This window comes from Schistocerca americana, unplaced genomic scaffold (genome assembly GCF_021461395.2).
Source record: "Schistocerca americana isolate TAMUIC-IGC-003095 unplaced genomic scaffold, iqSchAmer2.1 HiC_scaffold_29, whole genome shotgun sequence".
In the NCBI taxonomy this organism is placed as follows: Eukaryota; Metazoa; Arthropoda; class Insecta; order Orthoptera; family Acrididae; genus Schistocerca; species Schistocerca americana.
In genome coordinates this window covers 3202036-3209396 of record NW_025726005.1, presented here as the reverse complement: position 1 = coordinate 3209396, position 7361 = coordinate 3202036, and positions in this window count along the sequence as shown.

The following is a 7361-nucleotide window of genomic DNA, read 5'->3' as shown; positions in this document are numbered from 1 at the left end:
TATTGTCGATGAAACACAGAAATTGCAACCGAATTTAATACAAAAGTCACAATGCCGACTGAAGTACAAGAGGACTGACACTCTCACTTTCTACGATTTGAACCTCTCCTGTGAGTCCAGTTTTAGATTCCGATGCTTCACTTCAGGTTTCCTGTATATGTTGGACCTTCTAATTGACGACGAAACACAGAAATTGCATCCGAATTTAATACAAAAGGCACAATGGCGACTTAAGTAATAGAGGACTGACTCTCTAACTTTCTATGATTTGTACCTCTCCTGTGAGCCCAGTTTTAGATTCGGATGTTTCACTTCAGGTTTACTGTATTCCTTGTACTTTCGTATTGACGATGAAACACAGAAATTGCATCCGAATTTAATACAAAAGGCACAATGACGACTTAAGTACAAAGGGACTGACACGCTAACTTTCTGTGATTTGAGCCTCTCCCGTGAGTCCAGTATTAGATTCCGATGCTTCACTTCAGGTTCAGTGTATACCTTGGACCTTCTTATTGACGATGAAACACAGAAATTGCATCGGAATTAAATTCAAAAGGCACAATGCTCACTTAAGTACAAGAGAACTGACACTCTCACTTTCTATGATTTGAACCTCTCCTGTGAGTCCAGTTTTAGATTCCGATGCTTGACTTCAGGTTTCGTGTATACGTTGGACGTTCTTATAGACGATGAAACACAGAAATTACATCCGAATTTAATTCAAAAGGCACAATGCCGACTTAAGTACAAGAGGACTGACACTCTCACTTTCTATGATTTGAACATCTCCTGTGAGTCAAGTTTTAGATTCCGATGCTTCACTTCAGGTCTACTATATCACTTGCACCTTCTTATTGACGATGAAGCACAGAAATTGCATCCGAATTTAATACAAAAGGCACAATGCTGACTTAAGTACAAGTGGACAGACACTCTAAGTTTCAATGATTTGAACCTCTCCTGTGAGTTGAGTTTTAGATTCCGATGGTTCACTTCAGGTTTACTGTACACCTTGGACCTTCTTATTGACGATGAAACACAGAAATTGCATCGGATTTAAAATCAAAAGGCACAATGCCGACTTAAGTACAAGAGGACTAACACTCCTACTTTCAATAATTTGTACCTCTCCTGTGAGCCCAGTTTTAGTTTCGGATGCTTCACTTCGGGTTTACTGTATACCGTGGACCTTCTTATTGACGGGGAAGCACAGTAATTGCTTCGGAATTAAATTCAAAAGGCACAATGCCGACTTTAGTACAAGAGGACCGACACTCTAACTTTCTTTGATTTTAACCTCTCCTGTGAGTCCAGTTTTAGATTCTGATGCTTCACTTCAGGTTTACTGTATCCCTTGGAACTTCTTATTAACGATGAAACACAGAAATTGCATCCGAATTTAATACAAAATGCACAATCACAACTTAAGTACAAAGGAACTGTCACTCTAATTTTCTGTGATTTGAACTTCTCCTGTGAGTCCAGTTTTAGATTCCGATGCTTCACTTCAGGTTCACTGTATACCTTGGACCTTCTTATTGACGATGAAACACAGCAATTGCATCCGAATTTAATACAAAAGGCACAATGCCGACTTAAGTACAAGAGGACTGACACTTTCACTTTCTATGAATTGAACCTCCCTTGTGGGTCCAGTTTTAGATTCCGATTCTTTACTTCAGGTTTACTGTATACCTAGGAAATTCTTATTGACGATGAAACACAGAAATTGCATCCGAATTTAATACAAAAGGCACAATGCTGACTTAAGTACAAGAGTACTGACACTCTAACTTTCTATGATTTGAACCTCTCCTGTGAGTCCAGTTTTAGATTCCGATGCCTCACTTCAGGTTTACTGTATCCCTTGGACCCTCTTATTGACGATGAAACACAGAAATCGCATACGAATTTAATACAAAAGGCATAATGCCGACTTAAGTACGAGAGGATAGACACACTCACTTTCTATGATTTGAACCTCTCCTGTGAGTCCAGTTTTAGATTCCGATGCTTGACTTCAGGTTTCGTGTATACCTTGGACGTTCTTACAGACGATGAAACACAGAAATTGCATCCGAATTCAATACAAAAGGCACAATGCCGACTTAAGTACAAGAGGACTGACACTCTCACTATCTATGATTTGAACAACTCCTGTGAGTCAAGTTTTAGATTCCGATGCTTCACTTCAGGTCTACTATATCACTTGCACCTTCTTATTGACGATGAAGCACAGAAATTGCATCAGAATTTAATACAAAAGGCACAATGCTGACTTAAGTACAAGAGGACAGACACTCTAAGTTTCAATGATTTGAACCTCTCCTGTGAGTTCAGTTTTAGATTCCGAAGCTTCACTTCAGGTTTACTGTCCACCTTGGACCTTCTTATTGACGATGAAACACAGAAATTGCATCGGATTTAAATTCAAAAGGCACAATGCCGACTTAAGTACAAGAGGACTAACACTCTAACTTTCAATAATTTGTACCTCTCCTGTGAGCCCAGTTTTAGTTTCGGATGCTTCACTTCGGGTTTACTGTATACCGTGGACCTTCTTATTGACGGGGAAGCACAGTAATTGCTTCGGAATTAAATTCAAAAGGCACAATGCCGACTTTAGTACAAGAGGACCGACACTCTAACTTTCTTTGATTTGTACCTCTCCTGTGAGCCCCGTTTTAGATTCGGATGCTTCACATCAGGTTTACTGTATTCCTTGGACTTTCTTATTGACGATGGAACACAGAAATTGCATCCGAATTTAATACAAAAGGCAGAATGACGACTTAAGTACAAAGGGACTAACACTCTAACTTTCTATGATTTGAACCTCTTCTGTGAGTCTAGTTTTAGATTCGGATGCTTCACTTCAGGTTTACTGCACACCTTGGACCTTCGTATTGACGATGAAGCACAGAAATTTCTTCGGAATTAAATTCAAAAGGCACAATGATGACTTAAGTACAAGAGGACTGACACTCTCACTTTCTATGATTTGAACATCTCCTGTGAGTCAGGTGTTCTATATCACTTGCACCTTCTTATTGACGATGAAGCACAGAAATTGCATCCGAATTTAATACAAAAGGCACAGTGCTGACTTAAGTACAAGAGGACAGACACTCTCACTTTCTATGATTTGAACCTGTCCTGTGAGTCCAGTTTTAGATTCCGATGCTTCACTTCAGGTTTCGTGTTTACCTTGGACATTCTTATAGACGATGAAACACAGAAATTGCATCCGAATTTAATACAAAAGGCACAATGCCGACTTAAGTACAAGAGGACTGAAACTCTCACTTTCTATGATTTGAACATCTCCTGTGAGTCCAGTTTTAGATTCCAAAGCTTCACTTCTGGTCTACTATATCACTTGCCCCTTCTTATTGACGATGAAGCACAGATATTGCATCCGAATTTAATGCAAAAGGCACAATGCTGACTTAAGTACAAGAGGACTGACACTCTCACTTTCTATGATTTGAACATCTCCTGTGAGTCAGGTGTTCTATATCACTTGCACCTTCTTATTGACGATGAAGCACAGAAATTGCATCCGAATTTAATACAAAAGGCACAGTGCTGACTTAAGTACAAGAGGACAGACACTCTCACTTTCTATGATTTGAACCTGTCCTGTGAGTCCAGTTTTAGATTCCGATGCTTGACTTCAGGTTTCGTGTATACCTTGGACATTCTTATAGACGATGAAACACAGAAATTGCATCCGAATTTAATACAAAAGGCACAATGCCGACTTAAGTACAAGAGGACTGAAACTCTCACTTTCTATGATTTGAACATCTCCTGTGAGTCCAGTTTTAGATTCCAAAGCTTCACTTCTGGTCTACTATATCACTTGCCCCTTCTTATTGACGATGAAGCACAGATATTGCATCCGAATTTAATGCAAATGGCACAATGCTGACTTAAGTACAAGAGGACAGACACTCTAAGTTTCAATGATTTGAACCTCTCCTGTGGGTTCAGTCTTAGATTCCGATGCTTCACTTCAGGTTTACTGTACACCTTGGACCTTCTTATTGATGATGAAACACAGAAATTGCATCGGATTTAAATTCAAAAGGCACAATGCCGACTTAAGTACAAGAGGACTAACACTCTAACTTTCTATAATTTGTACCTCTCCTGTGAGCCCAGTTGTAGTTTCGGATGCTTCACTTCGGGTTTACTGTATACCGTGGACCTTCTTATTGACGGAGAAGCACAGTAATTGCTTCGGAATTAAATTCAAAAGGCACAATGCCGACTTAAGTACAAGAGGACCGACACTCTAATTTTCTTTGATTTTAACCTCTCCTGTGAGTCCAGTTTTAGATTCCGATGCTTCACTTCATGTCTACTGTATCCCTTGGAACTTCTTATTGACGATGAAACACAGAAATTGCATCCGCATTTAATACAAAAGGCACAATGACGACTTAAGTACAAAGGGACTGACACTCTAATTTTCTGTGATTTGAACTTCTCCTGTGAGTCCAGTTTTAGATTCCGATGCTTCACTTCAGGTTCACTGTATACCTTGGACCTTCTTATTGACGATGAAACACAGAAATTGCATCGGAATTAAATTCAAAAGGCACAATGCCGACTTAAGTAAAAGTGGACTGACACTCTCACTTTCTATTATTTTAACTTCTCCTGTGAGTCCAGTTTTAGATTCCGATGCTTCACTTCAGGTTTCCTGTATACCTAGGACCTTCTAATTGACAATGAAACACAGAAATTGCATCGGAATTAAATTCAAAAGGCAGAATGCCGACTTAAGTACAAAAGGAATGACTCTCTATTTTTCTATGATTTGAACCTCTCCTGTTAGTCCAGTTTTAGATTCCGATGATTCATATCAGGTTTACTGTATCCCTTGGACGTTCTTATTGACGATGAAACACAGAAATTGCATCCGAATTTAATACAAAGGGCACAAAGCCGACTTAAGTACAAGAGGACTGACACTCTCACTTTCTATGATTTGAACATCTCCTGTGAGTCAAGTTTTAGATTCCGATGCTCCACTTCAGGTCTACTATATCACTTGCACCTTCTTATTGACGATGAAACACAGAAATTGCATAGGAATTAAATTCAAAAGACACAATGCCGACTTAAGTACTAGAGGACTGACTCTCTAACTTTCTATGATTTGTACCTCTCCTGTGAGCCCAGATTTAGATTCGGATGCTTCACTTCAGGTTTACTGTATTCCTTGGATTTTCTTATTGACGATGAAACACAGAAATTGCATCCGAATTTGATACAAAAGGCACAATGACGACTTAAGTACAAAGGGACTGACACGCTAACTTTCTGTGATTTGAACCTCTCCTGTGAGTCTAGTTTTAGATTCTTATGCTTCACTTCAGGTTTAATGTACACCTTGGACCTTCTTATTGACGATGAAGCACAGAAATTGCTTCGGAATTAAATTCAAAACGCACAATGCCGACTTAAGTAGCAGAGAACTGTCACTCTAACATTCTATGATTTGAACCTCCACTGTGAGTCCAGTTTTAGATTCCGATGCTTCACTTCAGGTTTCCTGTATACCTTGGACCTTCTTATTGACGATGAAACACAGAAATGGCATCGGAATTAAATTCAAAAGGCACAATGCCGACTTAAGTACTAAAGGAATGACTCTCTAACTTTCTATGATTTGTACCTCTCCTGTGAGCCCAGATTTAGATTCGGATGCTTCACTTCAGGTTTACTGTATTCCTTGGACTTTCTTATTGACGATGAAACACAGAAATTGCATCCGAATTTAATACAAAAGGCACAATGCCGACATAAGTACAAGAGGACTGACACTTTCACTTTCTGTGATTTGAAAATCTCTTATGAGGCCAGTTTTAGATTCCGATGCTTCACTTCAGGTCTACTGTACCCCTTAGACCTGCTTATTGACGATGAAACACAGAAATTGCATCCGAATTTAATACAAAAGGCACAATGCCGACTTAAGGAAAAGAGGACTGACACTCTCACTTTCTATGATTTGAACCTCTCCTGTGAGTCCAGTTTTAGATTCCGATGATTCACTTCAGGTTTACTGTATCCCTTGGACTTTCTTATTGTCGATGAAACACAGAAATTGCATCCGAATTTAATACAAAAGGCACAAGGCCGACTTAAGTACAAGAGGACTGACACTCTCACTTTCTATGATTTGAACCTCTCCTGTGAGTCCAGTTTTAGATTCCGATGCTTGACTTCAGGTTTCGTGTATGCCTTGGACGTTCTTATTGACGATGAGACACAGAAATTGCATCCGAGTTTAATAAAAAGGACCAATGCTGACATAAGTACAAGAGGACTGACATTCTCAATTTCTATGATTTGAACCACTCCTGTGAGTCAAGTTTTAGATTCCGATGCTTCACTTCAGGTCTACTGTATCACTTGCACCTTCTTGTTGACCATGAACCACAGACATTGCATCCGAATGTAATACAAAAGGCTTAATGCCGACTTCAGTATAAGAGGACTGACAATCTCACTTTCTATGATTTGAACCTCTCCTGTGAGTCCAGTTTTAGTTTCCGATTTTTCACTTCAGGTTTACTGTATCCGTTAGACCTTCTTTTTGACGATGAAGCTCAGAAATTGCATCGGAATTAAATTGAAAAGGCACAGTGCCGACTTAAGTACAAGAGGACTGACACTCTACCTTTCTATGATTTGAACCTTTCCTGTGGCTCCAGTTTTAGTTTCCGATGCTTCACTTCAGGTTTACTGTATACCTTGGACATTCTTATTGACGATGAAACACAGCAATTGCATCCAAATGTAATACAAAAGGCACAACGCCGACTTAAGTACGAGAGGACTGACACTTTAACACTCTATGAATTGAACCTCTCCTGTGAGTCCAGTTTTAGACTCCGATGCTTCACTTCAGGTTAACTGTATCCCTTGGACCTTCTTGTTGACGATGAAACACAGAATTTGTATCCGAATTTAATACAAAAGGCACAATGCCGACTTAAGTACAAGAGGTCTGACACTCTCACTTTCTATGATTTGGACCTCTCCTATGAGTCCAGTTTTAGATTCCGATTCTTCACTTCAGGTCTACTGTATACCTTGGACCTTCTTATTGACGATGAAACACAGCAATTGTATCCGAATTTCATACAAAAGGCACAATGCCGACTTAAGTACAAGAGGACTGACACTTTCACTTTCTATGAATTGAACCTAACCTGTGAGCCCAGTTTCAGATTCCGATGCCTCACTTCAGGTTTACTGTATGCCTTGGACCATTTTATTGACGATGAAACACAGAAATTGCATCCGAATTTAGTACAAAAGGCACAACGCCGACTTAA